This window comes from Arachis hypogaea, chromosome 10 (assembly GCF_003086295.3).
Source record: "Arachis hypogaea cultivar Tifrunner chromosome 10, arahy.Tifrunner.gnm2.J5K5, whole genome shotgun sequence".
In the NCBI taxonomy this organism is placed as follows: domain Eukaryota; kingdom Viridiplantae; phylum Streptophyta; class Magnoliopsida; order Fabales; family Fabaceae; genus Arachis; species Arachis hypogaea.
This window is the reverse complement of record NC_092045.1, coordinates 92,448,241-92,474,728: the sequence shown is the minus strand read 5'-3', so window position 1 is coordinate 92,474,728 and position 26,488 is coordinate 92,448,241. Positions and strand designations below refer to the sequence as shown.

The 26,488-nt window shown below is 41.0% G+C and overlaps 3 long non-coding RNA genes across 3 annotated transcripts; all 3 read right to left on the bottom strand.

Moving 5' to 3' along the window:
- Positions 1–6,529: 6,529 nt before the first annotated feature.
- Positions 6,530–9,707, bottom strand: LOC140175513 (uncharacterized). Its single transcript, XR_011866337.1, has 4 exons — positions 9,618–9,707; positions 9,473–9,527; positions 9,227–9,384; positions 6,530–7,036 (listed from the first exon to the last, which is right to left on the bottom strand). It is a non-coding gene; the product is annotated as an uncharacterized lncRNA (long non-coding RNA).
- A 5,049-nt stretch (positions 9,708–14,756) lies between these two features.
- Positions 14,757–17,964, bottom strand: LOC140175512 (uncharacterized). Its single transcript, XR_011866336.1, has 4 exons — positions 17,875–17,964; positions 17,730–17,784; positions 17,484–17,641; positions 14,757–15,293 (listed from the first exon to the last, which is right to left on the bottom strand). It is a non-coding gene; the product is annotated as an uncharacterized lncRNA (long non-coding RNA).
- Positions 17,965–23,013: 5,049 nt separating this feature from the next.
- LOC140175511 (uncharacterized) lies at positions 23,014–26,206 on the bottom strand. The gene is made up of 4 exons (XR_011866335.1): positions 26,117–26,206; positions 25,972–26,026; positions 25,726–25,883; positions 23,014–23,550 (listed from the first exon to the last, which is right to left on the bottom strand). It is a non-coding gene; the product is annotated as an uncharacterized lncRNA (long non-coding RNA).
- Between the last annotated feature and the right edge of the window lie 282 nt (positions 26,207–26,488).

The window sequence follows — 26,488 nt, the reverse complement described above, 5'->3', positions numbered from 1 at the left end:
CGTATTAGTAATCTGCATTGGCTCAATGCTTATGCCTGAATTATATGAACAGGCTTCATTGACATGATAAGTAAACTGTTCTAAAATTATTATTAGCTTATTACTTTTAAATGTTGACAGATTTTTTTTAATTTATTGTTGACTTATTTATACTAATTGAAAGGAATAAAGTGTCAAGTTACTTATTAATGCTGAAGCCTAATATTATATATGTTGATTCAAGTACCTACGAAATTTTACACTCAGAACAACAAAAGTTTGTTCAATAGTATCAAATGAAGTACATAAATTAAAAGACAAATTGACATATTTAGTAGTATGTTTGTATCTATGTAATAGATCTTGTTGTCATATATTTTATAACGCTAACAAAGATGATTAATATGTGATAGAGTTTATTTGTTCATCTTGTAGACTGTTGACGAACATATTTTCATTATATATCTTTTCTTAAAAACCAAATTTCAAGCATTATAACTACAAAGATGTAAAATTTATTCACCAGATATTCAACTGAAGATTATTCACCTTAAAACTAATCTAAAAAAAACTCTTGTCATGACATTCAATTGAATTTGTATGACCTTGTAATTCAGTTATGATTCCAAACTTTAAAGTTATAAAGACTGAGACTGAGACTGAGACAATACTATATGTTAAGTGCATTTGCTTGCAATTGACTTTTATAAGGTCAGTATCACTTTTGAAGTTTGCACTTTGAACTATGTGTAAAATGAAGAATCTAGAGCCATTACATGCAAGATAGATGATTTCTGTGCCTATACATTGAAGGCGCCTATACATTGAAGGCTTTAACCTTTATATTGTCATTGGAAGTTAATACTTTCTTATTAGTTTTATTAGATATTTGGTATAATTGAAATTATAATTTTGATAAATGAAAAATAAGAAAGAATTGTATAATTTAAATAAATCCTATTTTGAATGAATTATGTTATTAATTTGAACTCCTAGAAATTATTTTATTAGAAATGATTAGATTGATATTTATAAATACTTTAAGTTTAAGTCAATTAATGTTTATGTACAATTTTTATTATGATTAATTACTTTATAAATTGAAATTAAAGTTTCAGAGATAGGATACAAGATAATAAAACATAGAAATAGCATACAAGCAGACAAACACAAAGAAATAGGTCACACACAGAAAGGAATGCAATAGAGAATAATGCGCAGACAAGGATGATGCATGTCTAGCCCTAGTGCAGGTAATGAGCTCATCTGTCGGTTACTAACCCGCTCCCGACGTTATCCAGCAACCTCTGTCTGGATAAGGCTTTCCTATTGGCTATACCCCTGTGTACAGGAAATAACCCCTCTGCCACCACAGGGTCCACTGCACGCAGAAAATAACACATCTGCCACTGCAGGGATGTATGCCGAACCACCTTCTGTATACAGGAAATAACCCCTCTGCCACTACAGAAATGGAACAGGTGGTCACAGTACTCTGTAGCAGGAAATAACCCCTCTGCCTTACAGAAATAAAATATGGATCTGTACCGCAGGAAAGCGTTCTCAGTGGTCGCACCACCATCTATCTGACTGCCTTCATGCAGCAGATCATCACACAAATATCTCAGGAGTTGCCATAACGCAACAAATGAATAAACACATCTCTTGGGTTGCCTCAAGCAACAACTAAATATCTCTTGGGTTGCCTCAAGCAACAATGACCTTTCAACAGGTCCTCTGCTTTTTATTCTCTTTTATAATCATAAATATGCAAGCGGGACAAAACCCACGTCCTTGCCAACAATTTCATAAACTGAATACTTTTCCTCAACAGAATCAGTGTAATTGTCATCATAAGTTATCATTCTCATTATTCATCTCCAGTTACATGTTCTTATACAATACCTCTCTCTTTCTTTATTCAACCATACTATACAAACTTTACATCTTTCACTTGTACAAAAGCTTGGCTCAAACCATTTCTCTTTATCATATTACTCTTTTCCCTTCGTATCTCTTTACTCTGTTCTGGTTACTATGTTCTCTGTGTTACTTTATTCTGCTCTGACTTCTCTGCTTAACGTATGTATTTAAAGCTTATGTAAATTTCGGTATGAATAGTTAGCTTGTCCCAAGTATAGGTTCATTAAGTCTATACTGAAACAGTTTAACTTTTCATATTATACCTAACCCTAGTCGCAACTCAAGGACTAACTATGTTGCCCTAGTTCGTTCACTAATGTCTGTCTGTTTTTCTGTCATTAAAACTTTACAGACTTTTTCTTCGATTTTTGTCTTTTCTTCAACTTTTTATCCTTTATTTATCTTTGCCTCACTAATATGTTCTTACCACTCCCTAAGTGTTTTATGAAGGTAATTATGAGATTCTGCACTTAAAGTTGTCTTTCTAAAGCTTTTACAGAAAACTGCCTTTTTCGCATTATTTTATTATTTTTATTAAAATATTATTTTTAATTAAATATTATTATTTAATATTTTATTATTATTTATTATTTTATTAATATATTTTCGAAAATTAACTTTACTTTAACCTTTAACCTTTAAAATTCACTTTTTACCACCCGTAACTTTTAATATTTCTACTTTAACCACCCTAACTTTCAGAAATTACAAAATAACCCCTCAAACACCAAAATAATTACTTCCTTGCCCTTTTGTGAATCAAAAAGGTGTTCTTCATTGTTCTTCACCACACTCAAAGTGTTCTTCATGTTCTTCATATATTCTTCAAATTCTTTCTCTGTTTTTACTCGTTTTTCAATCTTTTCAGCAACCGATTTTTACCAAAATTAAAAATAAATTCCCAGCCACTAAAACCCCATCTTTTCTACATGATTTTAACACAAATTGAACCCCAATTTAAGGCCTAGGGTTTCGTTTTCCAGCAGCCCTCAAGAACAACATTCATAGCTTAAATATCATCAAGTTTCATAATTAAATAAAATCATAATTGGGTTAAATTTGGTGTCCATCTATACATTTTAACTTTAGTTTTGAGAATTTCCTGCAAAATATTTAAAGTTGAGCAGTATGATAGTGCAAATCCCAAGCTAAATATTTGTGTTGTTTGATGGATGGGGTCAAACAAGTATCTTTCATGTTTCTCGTATAGTCTTGTATTTGCCATGCACACAACTTCGTTTCTTACTCTGCTCGAGTGCTTGGCATATATCTCTCCATCTAAACTAGAGAGAATGGTTATTGAGATATTACAGTGCATATATCTTCTATTTCTTGATGTGAAAATACATCCCTATTAAATGTTGTATGAAAGAGATACATAATGCATCTATTTGATTATCATTCTGTTGCTTCAGGTTCATTCTCACATTATGCTACCTCCTTCATTAAATCTTTCTTGAATAAGGACAAGCTTGGATTTTTGTAGTGATTTATCAATCAAAAAATACTTGAGGGTACAAAATGAACTAGGGGCATAAACACTATTTACAAATGTTAACAAACAACAACAAAGCCTTATTACATAGACAAACTACTTAAAATAAACACATAATTATATAAAATAATGCTAACTTGAGTCTACATTCTGCGAGTGTATGGCTCCAAAATAAAAAAAGGAACATTTGAGTGAGAACAAAAGCAAGGTAGTGAATGTAATAATGCAAGAGGAAGCTTAAAGAAAGAAGAAATGATACAATGTAATCAATATTATGAAAGTTAGTACCTTGATATATAGGCACACCAACAAGTATGAAGGTATGAGTAGTGCTACAAGTTTAGTCTTCAGAGAGAATCGAATCTCATAAATGCTGCTGCTTCATTCACCGCACTAAGCCACTGAACAGACCAAAGTAGTAGCAGTTATTGAATAGTTACTACTTTTAAAGTAGTAGCAGTTATTTGAAAACTTGGATTGTACATCTCGAAAGTGTGGTTATTTAAAATGGCATTGGCATGAGAAACCATGATGCTTTGCTTAACTGTATGCTAAGTTTTCCTTTTTTTTTCCTTTTGTATTTTAGGGGTAGGAGAATAACTTCAAACGGACGAAGGGATCTTGACCAAGTTGCTGGGAAAACTATGGTTGCTCCTTGAGAATGGCATCATACTATTGAGAACTGATGGTGGCCCTCTACAAGGATTTAATTTTGCTCTGGAGACAATCTTTTTTTCCATCTGTCTGTATCCATTCTAGTTTGGAGTTTTTGGTGAGGCTTTTGTTTAACATTACCATATTATCATGTGTAAGACTGAAATAGATGGAGTTATTAATTTTCATGAAAAGAGTTATACATTTAGTTTAATTTTTAAGGAATATATTACTAAAATTGGATCTTGAATTATGCTAGAGTATCAGAAGTTTGAGAAAGAACAAAATGAATAGTAAATTTGGTTGAATATTCATGATTATCAAATGTCATTAATTAATTTAGCAAATACCAGTAAGGTTGATTTTAGATTGTATAGTAATCTACGAGTGTATGTCATTTGACAAGAATTCAGTATTTTCAAGAAAATATACACTTGTCTTGGTATGAAAAAGTCATGAGTTATGAATTATGATTAATACTAATGGGAAAAAAAAGGGAAATAAATAGCTAGTAGAGATTTAAACTTATTAGAGAAAGTAAGCAATATAAATATTAAGTAAAAGAGATTAAACTAAAAACTCTAAATATAAACCAAACATGACTACATGACAATTACATATTTTTAATTTTTATTTGAATCTTCTTGCTTATACTTATTGCAGTAATAACCCTTAGCTTTCATAGAATTTGATTGACCAATAATTTTAGTCATAAAAAATTGAGTTCATTTTGTTTATTCCATTCTCCTAGCATTTATTTAGTATCTAACATGATAAAATTTTACTTTCAGTTATGGAAGATGTAACACCCTAATATTCAAATCCTTATACTTGAGTCATAAGTCAATGATACTACGGTGGTACGACTCTCAGGTGGATTTTTAATATATAAATATAGGTAATTTCGGAAGTAGTATTAATCGAAAAGCCTGAAAAGAGTATAAATAAAATCACGAAGACGTATCACTCATGTTTCGACAATAAAAAAGATAAACCGTGAAGCCAAAAGCGATGTACGGACAAGGCATAAAGGAGATTAAGAGATAGATAACAGATAGATATATATAACATAAGTAAATAGCCACTAGTCGCGACCTACGAAGTTTAGGCCGGCTAGGGTACAATATGAAAGTAGTTGACAACAGTATATCCTAATCTCTCCCAAAAGAAACATGAGAGCCTCTATAGGCAAGTTCAAAAGAATTCAATACATAATATAATCTTTTCAAAACAAAGGTGGAGAGATTCTAAGCAAAACACAAAGTAGAGAAAATAAGGATCTTCGCCGTCTCTCAGACGACCCACAACTCACTTCTGAGCATCTGGACATGTATCTGAAAAACAAGAGATATATACAGAATGAGAACCACGGGCCCATGGGTTCCCAATACAGTAAAAGTGCCAAATAAATACAATACACTGCAATAAAAACTCAATAAGTATCCTAAACTTCTTCACCAATTATCCATCCTAGGTTTTCGCTAATCCATGAATAGGCAACTGTCATAAGGGAGTGCTAAATCTAATTCATGTTTCACATGTTTCCCAACCCGCTGACTCTTCCACGAATCAGACGCATAATCATAAGCAAAACCATCACCAATTGTTCTACCTCAGCAATTCTATATCAATACATCATACCCTCACCTAGAGCTAGTGAAACCACATCACTACGTCTACCCAGGGAGCTCAGATTACCTCATTCAATGATCATCATCATCAATACGAAATTGCATCATCAATTCATCTCATCAAGAACAGCCCTCAACATCCACTGACACCAACATGAGGGGCCTTTCAGTTGTACAAACACAAGCAATACAGGCAAGTAATACATAAACAAGGTACAAGTAGAACAAGTAGCACATAATCAAGTAACATAGCATATATGATGTAGAAATCCAAACAAATAGGCAAAACCAAACAATTCAAACATATGCAAATGATGTATGCCTGCCCTATGGCTGATGATATCATCTGTCGATTATATAGCCAACCCGACATGTCCTGGTAGCTAACTATTGGACAGAAACACCCCTTGCGAAGCAAGTAGGTTTGAGCTACAACCCCCTTGCTACTACCCGCTCAACCCAAAGCCAGTGAAATAACCACTACTATGGCTACTACCCAGGCGGGTGTTTAAAAGCTCAACCTGGAGCGAGTGGATTCACCACTACTGCCGCTACTACCCAGGCGGGTGTTTAAAAGCTCAACCTGGAGCGAGTGGATTCACCACTACTGCCGCTACTACCCAGGCGTCACAATCTCTGACCTGGAGCAAGTGGGATGAACCACAACCCTTGCTACTGCCCAGGATCTCAAAACATACATTCGTCCAGTTTAAAAGCAATCATCATTGTTAACAAATCTCAAACATTAACCCGGAGCAAGCGGGGTGAACCACCACCCTTACTACTACCCAGGTATCACAAATACATTCATTCAAAATGTAACACCCTACCATACAGAGTCTTATGCTTAAGTCATAATTCAGAGATGGCAAGGTATTACGACCTCTAAAATAAAATTTAGTACGTATAGTAGTATGAATAATTGATTATAACTAGGAGCCTTTGTAGAAAAAGGGGTAAACAAAAAAAAACCGCAACCTTAAAGCGCAACACTCCGATCGATAACGTAACGAACAAGGATAACCAACGCGAGATTATATATATATACAAAGGAGTGTCAAAAACAGGAATATCAAGACTCAAGATCCGGCTGCGAAGATAACCGGTCCGAGCATAACAGTATATACATATGATAAAATAAGGAAAACCCCAAAGGAAACCCAAAGGGACACAAATACATAAAACCTATTCTCCAAAATCTCCCATAAGAGGAGTCATCACAGTTTGTATTATTTAATGGAGATAAAAGTATCTAGCAAAACATATAAACCAAAATCATAGCCCCCAAGAACAAGGAATCTTCGCAATCTAGAAGTCTCCAGCATGCATCAACGGGAAACCTCACGTCCTGCATCTGAAAACCACAAAATCCGCATGGGTGAGAACCAGAGGTTCCCAGCAGGTAACAGCTTCCACATATATAATACATAATAATGGAGGAAAGCCAAAGGCAATCCTAGGACTTCCTCCAATTAATATCAAAGCTTACAAACAAGCTAAACCATATAAGGGTATCTGACTAAAGATTCTTCAGTCTAACTAATACTTCCCTTTCCAATTCCTTCAGACCTCCCAACCACCAGCAGGATGTAATATAGCAAACACAGTTATATCAAACAAGGAATATACAAATAGGAGCAAGTAAGACATTTAGACAATTAGCAAGTTATATGCAGTCAAATAGGCAATCTCAAACAATTCATATAGTATGCATATGATGAATGCCTGTCCCTAGTGGCTGATGATATCATCTTGTCGGTTATATAGCCAACCCGACAAGTCCTGGTCGCTAACCATTGGACTGTCCCTCTGTCGTGCATCCCCAAACTCGAGTTATACTCGTTATAAACTTGATCATAAACATGATCCATATACATCACCCTCACTGGTGAATATTTACGGGGGTTCGAGCTCATCCGGGCCTTTCACAGTGCCCGGCCACACTTACAACATAGGGTTAACAGAGTTTCGAGTCTCAACCTGGAGCACGTGGTGGCTAGCCACTGCTACTACCCAAGGAAACTCGTACTCAGATAGTGGAAGTGCAAATTTCACAATTATCAATAATTCAGCATCAACATGCATGAATTCTCATCCATGGATCAACATCCATACTAGCCATTCCGGCTCACGGTTCAATCCAGAACCAGCCAATATTCATAGCATACACAGCTATTCCGGCTCATGGTTAAATCCATAACCAGCCATTTCATTAACAATTATAGCCTTTCGGCCCATGGTATAACAAGCACTTCCTCCACCATCCTCCACATCTCACATAATCATCTTGATCCTCATTGATCATTCATATTTCCCTTGCTTCACTCGCAAGTTATCACATTCACTAGCCCCTTTTTAATAGCTAGGCATGCCATAATGATTTAAGACATAAATGGTGAGATCGGAGGCTTAGAAGTATGAGATTTGGCTTTTAAAACTCAAAAATCAACTTTGGGATGAAAACAGGGCCGCGCGTACGCGCACTCTACGCGCACGCGTGGATGGCCTCAAAAATTCATCGACGCGTAAGCGTCATGCACGCTAACGCGTGGATTCCAAACTTGCCCATCGACGCGCACGCGTCAACCTCGCGTACGCGCGGGTGTTCTCGTGCCCCAGGCACAACACCGGCACAGTTCTGGCATAACTCTCTGGAAAATGGCTGGGCATTGGGTGCAGCACAATCGGCGCGCCCGCGCACATCACGCGTACGCGTGGATGGCACTTTTCGGAAGATCGGCGCGCACGCGCCAGGTGCGCCTACACGCAAGGGGTGATTCTGCTAAAATTTTTCTAAGTTAAAAGCTGCAGAATTCACAGATTTTCACCCCAATCTTCCAACGGACATAACTTCCTCATTTTAAATCGTTTTTCACCCGTTCTTCGAACGGCATGGACATCCCGGATCCAATTTCATTTCTAAACAGATTTGGTACAAAACGGGGATCCGTAGTCCAAGTTATGTCCCGTCAAAGTATGCCCAAAAACCATATTTTCATACAAAACCACAATATGCCATTTTCAAAACAAACCATTTTCAACTCTTTCCAAAATCAATCAAAACATGTCAATTTCATCCCTTTTCTTTGAAATCAATCAAAATGTATCAAATTCAACATCAAGCCTCCTCAACTCACACATTGACACATTACCACGATATACAAAATCACTACCTCATCATTTTACCCCACTTCTCCCAAGTGGCTCAAATTCAAACATATTGACATATCATATACTATTCCTCATGCCAATTATCAACAACACCAATTCCAATAAATTATTATGGTACACAATCAACATCATACTCACCATCAACATGGTTCAACCCACAATTCAACCATAACCAATTATCAAGCATATATCACAACATGCATACTTCTCATACACCATACCATTAAGGCATCAATAATCATCGTCACATATATGACCACATCATATATCTCAATCATTCAACAACATCAACCATTCAATGCCTATCTTAGGGCCTCTAGCCTAAGTATTTCCTACCACATTACATATTAGATACGGGAAACCGAAACCATACCTTAGCCGATTTTCCCAAGCTCACCCGGAGCACTTCCAAACCACTTATCCACAAGTTCTCAAGGCCTCAACACCTCCAAGAACAGATTTTGCACCACCAAACCCTTTCCAAGCTTTTCAAAGTCACCAATCAAGCTCCAATATTCACATATACACAACCTAAGCCACAACCATCATACCCATACACAACATCTCAAAACCCAAACATCATAAAATCACAAAATTACACTAGGGTCAAGAACCTTACCTCACCCAAGGTCCAAGGAGACAAGATTAACCTTCTCCTTCAAGAGTGTTGGGTCCTATAACATCAAAGAACCCAAAATCTCAACATTTTACCCATGAAACTCGAAAATAGGGGCTGAGATTTCGAACACAAACTTGTGGCTTACCTCAAGATTGATGGTATGGGTTTTGTAGAGCTCTCCGCGGTGAACGCGTGGCCGCAAACGGGGCGGCAATCTGAGCTCTAGATCAAAAGTTATGGTGATTTGAAGATCAAGTGAGAGAAGGAAGTTGAGAGAGTGTTCTTCCTCCCCTTCTCTCTAAATTCAGCGTGTTTTGGTGTGTAATGAGGAGAGAGAGTGCTGAAAACTAGGGTTTTGGTTAAGTTATGTTGGGCCAAGGGCCCACTTTGGGTCCGGTTGGCCCGGTTTGGCCCGTTCGGTCCAATCTTGGTCCGAATTCTATAAAATTGGTACCGAAATTCTCGTCTCAGTCTCCCCTATCACATTTAGCCATAAAAATCACATTTTAGGCTTTCTAGAATAAATTCTCATTTATGGGTTAATTAGCCGTTAATTAACCGGGTTTTACATTCTACCCACCTAATTGGGAATTTTGCCCACAAAATTCAAATGCAATTACCTGAGAATAAATGCGGATAATCCGTTCGCATCTTCGACTCAAGTTCCCAAGTGTGTTCCTCAACACCGCCTCGACTCCATGCCACTTTGACCAATGAAACCTCTTTTCCACGCAACCGTTTGATACTAGTATCATCAATTCTGACTGGAGCCACTGGAAGCGTCAAATCTTCCCTTAACTGAACCGACTCAGGTTCTAACACATGGCTAGCATCAGGAGTGTACTTCCGAAGCTGCGACACGTGAAACACGTCGTGCAGGTTCGAAAGATGAGGTGGTAGAGCCATTCGATACGCCACTGGTCCAATCCTTTCCAGGATTTGAAATGGACCAATGTATCGAGGATTCAACTTCTTTGTCTTAATTGCCCTACCTACTCCCGTAGTCGGAGTAACCTTAAGGAAAACATGGTCTCCTTCCTCAAATTCTAAGGGCTTTCGCCTCTGATCGGCGTAACTCTTTTGACGACTCTGCGCCGTAAGCATCCTATCACGGATTTTCTTGACTTGTTCAGTAGTCTCAGCTATCATTTCCGGCCCCAACAAGCTTTTCTCTCCAGCTTCATACCAACATAACGGAGATTGACATTTCCTCCCATACAAGGCCTCATACGGAGCCATTCCGATGCTCGCATGATAACTATTATTGTATGCAAACTCCACTAATGGCATATACCGATCCCAACTCACCGGTTGGTCCAAAACACAAGCTCTCAACATATCTTCTAGTGTTTGGATTGTCCTTTCAGATTGACCATCTGTTTGAGGATGGTAAGCCGTGCTCAAGCTTAATCGGGTTTCAAAAGCTTTCTGAAATGCACCCCAAAACCTTGAAGTGAAACGAGGATCTCTATCAGAGATTATAGTAGCAGGTACACCATGAAGTCTCACAATCTCCTTTATGTATAACCGTGCTAGCTCCTCAAGGGTATAAGTCATACGAATGGGCAAAAAGTGAGCTGACTTCGTCAGTCGATCCACAATCACCCAGATAGCATCAAAACCAGCCCTAGTCCTTGGCAATCCCGACACAAAGTCCATTGCAATACTTTCCCACTTCCATTGTGGAATCTCTAAAGGTTGCAACATCCCGGAAGGTCTTTGATGTTCAATCTTTACCTTTTGACAAGTTAAGCACTTTGATACATATTCCGCCACATCATTCTTCATTCCTGGCCACCAGAACATTGCCTTCAAATCACGGTACATCTTAGTACTTCCCGGGTGAATGGAGAATCCGCTTTTGTGTGCCTCCTTTAAAATATCTTGCCTCAAAGTGCCAACATCCGGCACAATGATCCTACCCTTGAATCTCCATAACCCATCTTTTTCTTCCGACACTCCCCACCGTTTTCCTTGCTCAATAGCCGGTAGCACCTTCCATAACGCTTCATCATTTTGATGAGCCTTTAGGAGTTCGAACTTAAAGTCACTTGAGATTTCTAATCGGCTCAAACACAAAGTTCCGGATACTTCTCGGGCACCAATTTGTAGACTCTCAAATCCCTTGAGCAATTTCTCCTCTTGAAGCATCATCCAAGCCGCATATAGTGACTTCCGACTCAACGCATCCGCCACTACGTTCGCCTTTCCCGGATGGTAATTCAACTCAAAGTCGTAGTCCTTCAACAATTCCATCCACCTTCTCTGCCTCATATTAAGCTCCTTCTGATCAAAGAGATACTTCAAGCTCTTATGATCGGAGAAAACTTGGAACTTGACCCCATAGAGATAATGCCTCCACACCTTTAAGGCAAACACAACCGCAGCGAGTTCCAAATCGTGCGTAGGGTAACTAACTTCATGAGGTCTCAACTGTCGTGAGGCATACGCCACCACATTACGATGCTGCATTAGCACGCATCCTAGACCCTTCAATGAGGCATCACAATACACCTCAAATGGCTCATTCGGCTCGGGTAACACTAACACAGGTGCAGTAGTCAACTTTTTCTTCAGTGTCTGAAAGCTCTCCTCGCACTCAGGAGTCCAAACAAATGGAGTGTCTTTGCGGGTTAACTTTGTCATTGGCAAAGCTATCTGTGAAAAGCCTTTGATAAACCTTCGGTAATAGCCAGCTAAACCCAGAAAACTCCTTATCTCCGTCACGGTGGTTGGTTGCTTCCAATCCATTACAGCCTCCACCTTAGTTGGATCTACGGCTATTCCCTTCTTACTCACCACATGGCCCAAAAACTTCACCTCACTCTTCCAAAACTCACATTTAGACAGTTTTGCATAGAGTTTCTTCTCCCTTAGAATCTGCAACACGATCCTCAAGTGTTCCGCATGCTCTTCTTCAGTTTTGGAATAAATTAGTATATCATCAATGAAGACAACAACGAATTTATCCAGAAACGGACGGAAGACTCTGTTCATGTAATCCATAAACACCGCGGGAGCGTTTGTCAACCCAAAAGACATCACAGTGTACTCGTAATGACCATAACGCGTTCTGAAAGCGGTCTTAGGGATATCCTCACCCCTCACCCTTATCTGGTGATAACCAGATCGCAAATCAATCTTGGAGAAAACTCCAGCTCCTTGTAACTGATCCATGAGATCATCAATCCTCGGCAATGGGTACTTATTCTTTATTGTAACCTTGTTCAGCTGCCTGTAATCCACACAGAGCCGCATACTCCCATCTTTCTTCTTCACCAGTAACACTGGAGCACCCCACGGAGAGACGCTTGGTCGTATGAAATTCTTTCCCAACAAGTCTTCTAACTGAGACTTTAGCTCGTTCATCTCTAACGGTGACATCCTATAAGGAGCACTTGAGATTGGCCCCGCCCCAGGCACCAATTCAATAGAGAACTCAACCTCTCGGTTAGGTGGAAACTCATCAATATCATCAGGAAACACTTCCGGAAACTCACACACAACCGGAATCTGTTCCAACCTTTGATCATCACCTGAAACACCCGCTGTTAACAACATGATACCCTGACATTCGGTTCCGGAACAATTCACCATCATCGAATTCAAGTAATAATTATTCACCACGACCGGTCCTTCAGTATCTTCCGGCATAAAGTACACCGACTTTATAGAACAATCAAGCAGAACATGGTTCTTAGATAACCAATCCAATCCCAAGATAAGATCAAGACCAATCATCGGTAAGCAGATTAAATTATGAACAAAATCACGCTGCTTGAACCTAAAGGAAACTTCCGGACATCCTAGCCTAGTTACCATGGCTTCATGAGTAGCATTATATACCTTTAGGTCATAACCTAAAGTTGCAATCTTCAACCCTAACTCATGGGCTTTCTCAAATGCAATGAATGAATGCGATGCTCCAGAATCAAATAAGGCATTTAAAGTTTGACCAGCTATTTCACAGTTACCTCGAATGAGTGTCTCAGATCCCTCAGCTCCTACAGCTGAAGTGGTGAACACCCGACCAGTCTGTTGTGCCTTCCCAGCACCTTGTTTCTGTCTCTCCAGACAATTGGCGGCTTTATGCCCCGCTTTTCCACAATTGTAGCACAAACCCCATCCGGCCTTGCATGGTGCTCCCGGATGGTGACTCCCACACCTAGTGCAAGCTTGATCATTCTGAGGTTGCTTCCCAAACCTCTTTCCTTGGGAGTTGTTGTTGTTGGGCCTCCTGAAAGAGCTTCCTCTCTTGAAAGACGAACCTCTAGGTGCAAAGCTCTTCCCTCGGTTCTGTGGGAATGATCCCCTTTGACTCCCTTTCTCAGCGGTTGCCCTCTTCACACACTCTTCAGCAACCCTACACTTGTTTACCAACTCGGAGAAGGTCCTAATCTCCATTGGTCCCACTAAACTGAAGATATCACTCCGGAGTCCTCCTTCATACTTAACACACTTCCATTCCTCATAGTCCACTGGGGTCCCTTGGCACATGCGAGAGAACCTGAACAACTCCTCAAACTTGTCAGTATACTCTGATATGGACATAGTACCCTGTTTCAGCTGTAGCAATTCAAGTTCCTTAGCCGTTCTAGCAGAAGTCGGAAAGTACTTCTTATAAAACTCCTCTTGGAAAACATTCCAAGTGATATAGTCATCACCTTGCTGCAGAAGGCGTCAGATACCTTGCCACCAATGCGACGCTTCACCGACAAGCATATAGGTAGCAAACTCAACACGCTGTCCTTCAGGCACCACTTGCGCTTGCAGCGCTCGCTCTATAGCCTGAAACCATGTATCAGCCTCAGTCGGACTAGTAGTTCCCTTGAACTTAGGTGGATTAACCTTCAAAAAGTTTGCCAAGGTCATCGGGCCCTGAACTCCACCTCCATCATTACCATGGTTGTTCATCTGTTGACCAAGAGCCTCAGCAGTGGCTTGCATAGCAGCAGCCATGTTCTCCAACGCAGTCATAAAGTTCACCGGGTCATTAGGGTTATTCTCCGGCGCACGAGCATTCGTACGACCTCTCGCACTACCTCTACCGCGTCCACGAGGCGCCATCTGGTTCCTATACATACCAAACAATCGATATTAAGTTGATCAGTCTCAATATCGGAAGTCTAGTACTTCAAAGTCCCAAATGCATGCTCATGAACGTTTATGCCAATTATATCAAGCAGATATACTAATAGCACATAACACACACACAGAGAATGCACAGAAGCATAATCAGTCCATCCCTCAGGCTCTAAAGGAACGAACTGCTCTGATACCATAATGTAACACCCTACCATACAGAGTCTTATGCTTAAGTCATAATTCAGAGATGGCAAGGTATTACGACCTCTAAAATAAAATTTAGTACGTATAGTAGTATGAATAATTGATTATAACTAGGAGCCTTTGTAGAAAAAGGGGTAAACAAAAAAAAACCGCAACCTTAAAGCGCAACACTCCGATCGATAACGTAACGAACAAGGATAACCAACGCGAGATTATATATATATACAAAGGAGTGTCAAAAACAGGAATATCAAGACTCAAGATCCGGCTGCGAAGATAACCGGTCCGAGCATAACAGTATATACATATGATAAAATAAGGAAAACCCCAAAGGAAACCCAAAGGGACACAAATACATAAAACCTATTCTCCAAAATCTCCCATAAGAGGAGTCATCACAGTTTGTATTATTTAATGGAGATAAAAGTATCTAGCAAAACATATAAACCAAAATCATAGCCCCCAAGAACAAGGAATCTTCGCAATCTAGAAGTCTCCAGCATGCATCAACGGGAAACCTCACGTCCTGCATCTGAAAACCACAAAATCCGCATGGGTGAGAACCAGAGGTTCCCAGCAGGTAACAGCTTCCACATATATAATACATAATAATGGAGGAAAGCCAAAGGCAATCCTAGGACTTCCTCCAATTAATATCAAAGCTTACAAACAAGCTAAACCATATAAGGGTATCTGACTAAAGATTCTTCAGTCTAACTAATACTTCCCTTTCCAATTCCTTCAGACCTCCCAACCACCAGCAGGATGTAATATAGCAAACACAGTTATATCAAACAAGGAATATACAAATAGGAGCAAGTAAGACATTTAGACAATTAGCAAGTTATATGCAGTCAAATAGGCAATCTCAAACAATTCATATAGTATGCATATGATGAATGCCTGTCCCTAGTGGCTGATGATATCATCTTGTCGGTTATATAGCCAACCCGACAAGTCCTGGTCGCTAACCATTGGACTGTCCCTCTGTCGTGCATCCCCAAACTCGAGTTATACTCGTTATAAACTTGATCATAAACATGATCCATATACATCACCCTCACTGGTGAATATTTACGGGGGTTCGAGCTCATCCGGGCCTTTCACAGTGCCCGGCCACACTTACAACATAGGGTTAACAGAGTTTCGAGTCTCAACCTGGAGCACGTGGTGGCTAGCCACTGCTACTACCCAAGGAAACTCGTACTCAGATAGTGGAAGTGCAAATTTCACAATTATCAATAATTCAGCATCAACATGCATGAATTCTCATCCATGGATCAACATCCATACTAGCCATTCCGGCTCACGGTTCAATCCAGAACCAGCCAATATTCATAGCATACACAGCTATTCCGGCTCATGGTTAAATCCATAACCAGCCATTTCATTAACAATTATAGCCTTTCGGCCCATGGTATAACAAGCACTTCCTCCACCATCCTCCACATCTCACATAATCATCTTGATCCTCATTGATCATTCATATTTCCCTTGCTTCACTCGCAAGTTATCACATTCACTAGCCCCTTTTTAATAGCTAGGCATGCCATAATGATTTAAGACATAAATGGTGAGATCGGAGGCTTAGAAGTATGAGATTTGGCTTTTAAAACTCAAAAATCAACTTTGGGATGAAAACAGGGCCGCGCGTACGCGCACTCTACGCGCACGCGTGGATGGCCTCAAAAATTCATCGACGCGTAAGCGTCATGCACGCTAACGCGTGGATTCCAAACTTGCCCATCGACGCGCACGCGTCAACCTCGCGTACGCGCGGGTGTTCTCGTGCCCCAGGCACAACACCGGCACAGTTCTGGCATAACTCTCTGGAAAATGGCTGGGCATTGGGTGCAGCACAATCGGCGCGCCCGCGCACATCACGCGTACGCGTGGATGGCACTTTTCGGAAGATCGGCGCGCACGCGCCAGGTGCGCCTACACGCAAGGGGTGATTCTGCTAAAATTTTTCTAAGTTAAAAGCTGCAGAATTCACAGATTTTCACCCCAATCTTCCAACGGACATAACTTCCTCATTTTAAATCGTTTTTCACCCGTTCTTCGAACGGCATGGACATCCCGGATCCAATTTCATTTCTAAACAGATTTGGTACAAAACGGGGATCCGTAGTCCAAGTTATGTCCCGTCAAAGTATGCCCAAAAACCATATTTTCATACAAAACCACAATATGCCATTTTCAAAACAAACCATTTTCAACTCTTTCCAAAATCAATCAAAACATGTCAATTTCATCCCTTTTCTTTGAAATCAATCAAAATGTATCAAATTCAACATCAAGCCTCCTCAACTCACACATTGACACATTACCACGATATACAAAATCACTACCTCATCATTTTACCCCACTTCTCCCAAGTGGCTCAAATTCAAACATATTGACATATCATATACTATTCCTCATGCCAATTATCAACAACACCAATTCCAATAAATTATTATGGTACACAATCAACATCATACTCACCATCAACATGGTTCAACCCACAATTCAACCATAACCAATTATCAAGCATATATCACAACATGCATACTTCTCATACACCATACCATTAAGGCATCAATAATCATCGTCACATATATGACCACATCATATATCTCAATCATTCAACAACATCAACCATTCAATGCCTATCTTAGGGCCTCTAGCCTAAGTATTTCCTACCACATTACATATTAGATACGGGAAACCGAAACCATACCTTAGCCGATTTTCCCAAGCTCACCCGGAGCACTTCCAAACCACTTATCCACAAGTTCTCAAGGCCTCAACACCTCCAAGAACAGATTTTGCACCACCAAACCCTTTCCAAGCTTTTCAAAGTCACCAATCAAGCTCCAATATTCACATATACACAACCTAAGCCACAACCATCATACCCATACACAACATCTCAAAACCCAAACATCATAAAATCACAAAATTACACTAGGGTCAAGAACCTTACCTCACCCAAGGTCCAAGGAGACAAGATTAACCTTCTCCTTCAAGAGTGTTGGGTCCTATAACATCAAAGAACCCAAAATCTCAACATTTTACCCATGAAACTCGAAAATAGGGGCTGAGATTTCGAACACAAACTTGTGGCTTACCTCAAGATTGATGGTATGGGTTTTGTAGAGCTCTCCGCGGTGAACGCGTGGCCGCAAACGGGGCGGCAATCTGAGCTCTAGATCAAAAGTTATGGTGATTTGAAGATCAAGTGAGAGAAGGAAGTTGAGAGAGTGTTCTTCCTCCCCTTCTCTCTAAATTCAGCGTGTTTTGGTGTGTAATGAGGAGAGAGAGTGCTGAAAACTAGGGTTTTGGTTAAGTTATGTTGGGCCAAGGGCCCACTTTGGGTCCGGTTGGCCCGGTTTGGCCCGTTCGGTCCAATCTTGGTCCGAATTCTATAAAATTGGTACCGAAATTCTCGTCTCAGTCTCCCCTATCACATTTAGCCATAAAAATCACATTTTAGGCTTTCTAGAATAAATTCTCATTTATGGGTTAATTAGCCGTTAATTAACCGGGTTTTACATTCTACCCACCTAATTGGGAATTTTGCCCACAAAATTCAAATGCAATTACCTGAGAATAAATGCGGATAATCCGTTCGCATCTTCGACTCAAGTTCCCAAGTGTGTTCCTCAACACCGCCTCGACTCCATGCCACTTTGACCAATGAAACCTCTTTTCCACGCAACCGTTTGATACTAGTATCATCAATTCTGACTGGAGCCACTGGAAGCGTCAAATCTTCCCTTAACTGAACCGACTCAGGTTCTAACACATGGCTAGCATCAGGAGTGTACTTCCGAAGCTGCGACACGTGAAACACGTCGTGCAGGTTCGAAAGATGAGGTGGTAGAGCCATTCGATACGCCACTGGTCCAATCCTTTCCAGGATTTGAAATGGACCAATGTATCGAGGATTCAACTTCTTTGTCTTAATTGCCCTACCTACTCCCGTAGTCGGAGTAACCTTAAGGAAAACATGGTCTCCTTCCTCAAATTCTAAGGGCTTTCGCCTCTGATCGGCGTAACTCTTTTGACGACTCTGCGCCGTAAGCATCCTATCACGGATTTTCTTGACTTGTTCAGTAGTCTCAGCTATCATTTCCGGCCCCAACAAGCTTTTCTCTCCAGCTTCATACCAACATAACGGAGATTGACATTTCCTCCCATACAAGGCCTCATACGGAGCCATTCCGATGCTCGCATGATAACTATTATTGTATGCAAACTCCACTAATGGCATATACCGATCCCAACTCACCGGTTGGTCCAAAACACAAGCTCTCAACATATCTTCTAGTGTTTGGATTGTCCTTTCAGATTGACCATCTGTTTGAGGATGGTAAGCCGTGCTCAAGCTTAATCGGGTTTCAAAAGCTTTCTGAAATGCACCCCAAAACCTTGAAGTGAAACGAGGATCTCTATCAGAGATTATAGTAGCAGGTACACCATGAAGTCTCACAATCTCCTTTATGTATAACCGTGCTAGCTCCTCAAGGGTATAAGTCATACGAATGGGCAAAAAGTGAGCTGACTTCGTCAGTCGATCCACAATCACCCAGATAGCATCAAAACCAGCCCTAGTCCTTGGCAATCCCGACACAAAGTCCATTGCAATACTTTCCCACTTCCATTGTGGAATCTCTAAAGGTTGCAACATCCCGGAAGGTCTTTGATGTTCAATCTTTACCTTTTGACAAGTTAAGCACTTTGATACATATTCCGCCACATCATTCTTCATTCCTGGCCACCAGAACATTGCCTTCAAATCACGGTACATCTTAGTACTTCCCGGGTGAATGGAGAATCCGCTTTTGTGTGCCTCCTTTAAAATATCTTGCCTCAAAGTGCCAACATCCGGCACAATGATCCTACCCTTGAATCTCCATAACCCATCTTTTTCTTCCGACACTCCCCACCGTTTTCCTTGCTCAATAGCCGGTAGCACCTTCCATAACGCTTCATCATTTTGATGAGCCTTTAGGAGTTCGAACTTAAAGTCACTTGAGATTTCTAATCGGCTCAAACACAAAGTTCCGGATACTTCTCGGGCACCAATTTGTAGACTCTCAAATCCCTTGAGCAATTTCTCCTCTTGAAGCATCATCCAAGCCGCATATAGTGACTTCCGACTCAACGCATCCGCCACTACGTTCGCCTTTCCCGGATGGTAATTCAACTCAAAGTCGTAGTCCTTCAACAATTCCATCCACCTTCTCTGCCTCATATTAAGCTCCTTCTGATCAAAGAGATACTTCAAGCTCTTATGATCGGAGAAAACTTGGAACTTGACCCCATAGAGATAATGCCTCCACACCTTTAAGGCAAACACAACCGCAGCGAGTTCCAAATCGTGCGTAGGGTAACTAACTTCATGAGGTCTCAACTGTCGTGAGGCATACGCCACCACATTACGATGCTGCATTAGCACGCATCCTAGACCCTTCAATGAGGCATCACAATACACCTCAAATGGCTCATTCGGCTCGGGTAACACTAACACAGGTGCAGTAGTCAACTTTTTCTTCAGTGTCTGAAAGCTCTCCTCGCACTCAGGAGTCCAAACAAATGGAGTGTCTTTGCGGGTTAACTTTGTCATTGGCAAAGCTATCTGTGAAAAGCCTTTGATAAACCTTCGGTAATAGCCAGCTAAACCCAGAAAACTCCTTATCTCCGTCACGGTGGTTGGTTGCTTCCAATCCATTACAGCCTCCACCTTAGTTGGATCTACGGCTATTCCCTTCTTACTCACCACATGGCCCAAAAACTTCACCTCACTCTTCCAAAACTCACATTTAGACAGTTTTGCATAGAGTTTCTTCTCCCTTAGAATCTGCAACACGGTCCTCAAGTGTTCCGCATGCTCTTCTTCAGTTTTGGAATAAATTAGTATATCATCAATGAAGACAACAACGAATTTATCCAGAAACGGACGGAAGACTCTGTTCATGTAATCCATAAACACCGCAGGAGCGTTTGTCAACCCAAAAGACATCACAGTGTACTCGTAATGACCATAACGCGTTCTGAAAGCGGTCTTAGGGATATCCTCACCCCTCACCCTTATCTGGTGATAACCAGATCGCAAATCAATCTTGGAGAAAACTCCAGCTCCTTGTAACTGATCCATGAGATCATCAATCCTCGGCAATGGGTACTTATTCTTTATTGTAACCTTGTTCAGCTGCCTGTAATCCACACAGAGCCGCATACTCCCATCTTTCTTCTTCACCAGTAACACTGGAGCACCCCACGGAGAGACGCTTGGTCGTATGAAATTCTTTCCCAACAAGTCTTCTAACTGAGACTTTAGCTCGTTCATCTCTAACGGTGACATCCTATAAGGAGCACTTGAGATTGGCCCCGCCCCAGGCACCAATTCAATAGAGAACTCAACCTCTCGGTTAGGTGGAAACTCATCAATATCATCAGGAAACACTTCCGGAAACTCACACACAACCGGAATCTGTTCCAACCTTTGATCATCACCTGAAACACCCGCTGTTAACAACATGATACCCTGACATTCGGTTCCGGAACAATTCACCATCATCGAATTCAAGTAATAATTATTCACCACGACCGGTCCTTCAGTATCTTCCGGCATAAAGTACACCGACTTTATAGAACAATCAAGCAGAACATGGTTCTTAGATAACCAATCCAATCCCAAGATAAGATCAAGACCAATCATCGGTAAGCAGATTAAATTATGAACAAAATCACGCTGCTTGAACCTAAAGGAAACTTCCGGACATCCTAGCCTAGTTACCATGGCTTCATGAGTAGCATTATATACCTTTAGGTCATAACCTAAAGTTGCAATCTTCAACCCTAACTCATGGGCTTTCTCAAATGCAATGAATGAATGCGATGCTCCAGAATCAAATAAGGCATTTAAAGTTTGACCAGCTATTTCACAGTTACCTCGAATGAGTGTCTCAGATCCCTCAGCTCCTACAGCTGAAGTGGTGAACACCCGACCAGTCTGTTGTGCCTTCCCAGCACCTTGTTTCTGTCTCTCCAGACAATTGGCGGCTTTATGCCCCGCTTTTCCACAATTGTAGCACAAACCCCATCCGGCCTTGCATGGTGCTCCCGGATGGTGACTCCCACACCTAGTGCAAGCTTGATCATTCTGAGGTTGCTTCCCAAACCTCTTTCCTTGGGAGTTGTTGTTGTTGGGCCTCCTGAAAGAGCTTCCTCTCTTGAAAGACGAACCTCTAGGTGCAAAGCTCTTCCCTCGGTTCTGTGGGAATGATCCCCTTTGACTCCCTTTCTCAGCGGTTGCCCTCTTCACACACTCTTCAGCAACCCTACACTTGTTTACCAACTCGGAGAAGGTCCTAATCTCCATTGGTCCCACTAAACTGAAGATATCACTCCGGAGTCCTCCTTCATACTTAACACACTTCCATTCCTCATAGTCCACTGGGGTCCCTTGGCACATGCGAGAGAACCTGAACAACTCCTCAAACTTGTCAGTATACTCTGATATGGACATAGTACCCTGTTTCAGCTGTAGCAATTCAAGTTCCTTAGCCGTTCTAGCAGAAGTCGGAAAGTACTTCTTATAAAACTCCTCTTGGAAAACATTCCAAGTGATATAGTCATCACCTTGCTGCAGAAGGCGTCAGATACCTTGCCACCAATGCGACGCTTCACCGACAAGCATATAGGTAGCAAACTCAACACGCTGTCCTTCAGGCACCACTTGCGCTTGCAGCGCTCGCTCTATAGCCTGAAACCATGTATCAGCCTCAGTCGGACTAGTAGTTCCCTTGAACTTAGGTGGATTAACCTTCAAAAAGTTTGCCAAGGTCATCGGGCCCTGAACTCCACCTCCATCATTACCATGGTTGTTCATCTGTTGACCAAGAGCCTCAGCAGTGGCTTGCATAGCAGCAGCCATGTTCTCCAACGCAGTCATAAAGTTCACCGGGTCATTAGGGTTATTCTCCGGCGCACGAGCATTCGTACGACCTCTCGCACTACCTCTACCGCGTCCACGAGGCGCCATCTGGTTCCTATACATACCAAACAATCGATATTAAGTTGATCAGTCTCAATATCGGAAGTCTAGTACTTCAAAGTCCCAAATGCATGCTCATGAACGTTTATGCCAATTATATCAAGCAGATATACTAATAGCACATAACACACACACAGAGAATGCACAGAAGCATAATCAGTCCATCCCTCAGGCTCTAAAGGAACGAACTGCTCTGATACCATAATGTAACACCCTACCATACAGAGTCTTATGCTTAAGTCATAATTCAGAGATGGCAAGGTATTACGACCTCTAAAATAAAATTTAGTACGTATAGTAGTATGAATAATTGATTATAACTAGGAGCCTTTGTAGAAAAAGGGGTAAACAAAAAAAAACCGCAACCTTAAAGCGCAACACTCCGATCGATAACGTAACGAACAAGGATAACCAACGCGAGATTATATATATATACAAAGGAGTGTCAAAAACAGGAATATCAAGACTCAAGATCCGGCTGCGAAGATAACCGGTCCGAGCATAACAGTATATACATATGATAAAATAAGGAAAACCCCAAAGGAAACCCAAAGGGACACAAATACATAAAACCTATTCTCCAAAATCTCCCATAAGAGGAGTCATCACAGTTTGTATTATTTAATGGAGATAAAAGTATCTAGCAAAACATATAAACCAAAATCATAGCCCCCAAGAACAAGGAATCTTCGCAATCTAGAAGTCTCCAGCATGCATCAACGGGAAACCTCACGTCCTGCATCTGAAAACCACAAAATCCGCATGGGTGAGAACCAGAGGTTCCCAGCAGGTAACAGCTTCCACATATATAATACATAATAATGGAGGAAAGCCAAAGGCAATCCTAGGACTTCCTCCAATTAATATCAAAGCTTACAAACAAGCTAAACCATATAAGGGTATCTGACTAAAGATTCTTCAGTCTAACTAATACTTCCCTTTCCAATTCCTTCAGACCTCCCAACCACCAGCAGGATGTAATATAGCAAACACAGTTATATCAAACAAGGAATATACAAATAGGAGCAAGTAAGACATTTAGACAATTAGCAAGTTATATGCAGTCAAATAGGCAATCTCAAACAATTCATATAGTATGCATATGATGAATGCCTGTCCCTAGTGGCTGATGATATCATCTTGTCGGTTATATAGCCAACCCGACAAGTCCTGGTCGCTAACCATTGGACTGTCCCTCTGTCGTGCATCCCCAAACTCGAGTTATACTCGTTATAAACTTGATCATAAACATGATCCATATACATCACCCTCACTGGTGAATATTTACGGGGGTTCGAGCTCATCCGGGCCTTTCACAGTGCCCGGCCACACTTACAACATAGGGTTAACAGAGTTTCGAGTCTCAACCTGGAGCACGTGGTGGCTAGCCACTGCTACTACCCAAGGAAACTCGTACTCAGATAGTGGAAGTGCAAATTTCACAATTATCAATAATTCAGCATCAACATGCATGAATTCTCATCCATGGATCAACATCCATACTAGCCATTCCGGCTCACGGTTCAATCCAGAACCAGCCAATATTCATAGCATACACAGCTATTCCGGCTCATGGTTAAATCCATAACCAGCCATTTCATTAACAATTATAGCCTTTCGGCCCATGGTATAACAAGCACTTCCTCCACCATCCTCCACATCTCACATAATCATCTTGATCCTCATTGATCATTCATATTTCCCTTGCTTCACTCGCAAGTTATCACATTCACTAGCCCCTTTTTAATAGCTAGGCATGCCATAATGATTTAAGACATAAATGGTGAGATCGGAGGCTTAGAAGTATGAGATTTGGCTTTTAAAACTCAAAAATCAACTTTGGGATGAAAACAGGGCCGCGCGTACGCGCACTCTACGCGCACGCGTGGATGGCCTCAAAAACTCATCGACGCGTAAGCGTCATGCACGCTAACGCGTGGATTCCAAACTTGCCCATCGACGCGCACGCGTCAACCTCGCGTACGCGCGGGTGTTCTCGTGCCCCAGGCACAACACCGGCACAGTTCTGGCATAACTCTCTGGAAAATGGCTGGGCATTGGGTGCAGCACAATCGGCGCGCCCGCGCACATCACGCGTACGCGTGGATGGCACTTTTCGGAAGATCGGTGCGCCTACACGCAAGGGGTGATTCTGCTAAAATATTTCTAAGTTAAAAGCTGCATAATTCACAGATTTTCACCCCAATCTTCCAACGGACATAACTTCCTCATTTTAAATCGTTTTTCACCCGTTCTTCGAACGGCATGGACATCCCGGATCCAATTTCATTTCTAAACAGATTTGGTACAAAACGGGGATCCGTAGTCCAAGTTATGTCCCGTCAAAGTATGCCCAAAAACCATATTTTCATACAAAACCACAATATGCCATTTTCAAAACAAACCATTTTCAACTCTTTCCAAAATCAATCAAAACATGTCAATTTCATCCCTTTTCTTTGAAATCAATCAAAATGTATCAAATTCAACATCAAGCCTCCTCAACTCACACATTGACACATTACCACGATATACAAAATCACTACCTCATCATTTTACCCCACTTCTCCCAAGTGGCTCAAATTCAAACATATTGACATATCATATACTATTCCTCATGCCAATTATCAACAACACCAATTCCAATAAATTATTATGGTACACAATCAACATCATACTCACCATCAACATGGTTCAACCCACAATTCAACCATAACCAATTATCAAGCATATATCACAACATGCATACTTCTCATACACCATACCATTAAGGCATCAATAATCATCGTCACATATATGACCACATCATATATCTCAATCATTCAACAACATCAACCATTCAATGCCTATCTTAGGGCCTCTAGCCTAAGTATTTCCTACCACATTACATATTAGATACGGGAAACCGAAACCATACCTTAGCCGATTTTCCCAAGCTCACCCGGAGCACTTCCAAACCACTTATCCACAAGTTCTCAAGGCCTCAACACCTCCAAGAACAGATTTTGCACCACCAAACCCTTTCCAAGCTTTTCAAAGTCACCAATCAAGCTCCAATATTCACATATACACAACCTAAGCCACAACCATCATACCCATACACAACATCTCAAAACCCAAACATCATAAAATCACAAAATTACACTAGGGTCAAGAACCTTACCTCACCCAAGGTCCAAGGAGACAAGATTAACCTTCTCCTTCAAGAGTGTTGGGTCCTATAACATCAAAGAACCCAAAATCTCAACATTTTACCCATGAAACTCGAAAATAGGGGCTGAGATTTCGAACACAAACTTGTGGCTTACCTCAAGATTGATGGTATGGGTTTTGTAGAGCTCTCCGCGGTGAACGCGTGGCCGCAAACGGGGCGGCAATCTGAGCTCTAGATCAAAAGTTATGGTGATTTGAAGATCAAGTGAGAGAAGGAAGTTGAGAGAGTGTTCTTCCTCCCCTTCTCTCTAAATTCAGCGTGTTTTGGTGTGTAATGAGGAGAGAGAGTGCTGAAAACTAGGGTTTTGGTTAAGTTATGTTGGGCCAAGGGCCCACTTTGGGTCCGGTTGGCCCGGTTTGGCCCGTTCGGTCCAATCTTGGTCCGAATTCTATAAAATTGGTACCGAAATTCTCGTCTCAGTCTCCCCTATCACATTTAGCCATAAAAATCACATTTTAGGCTTTCT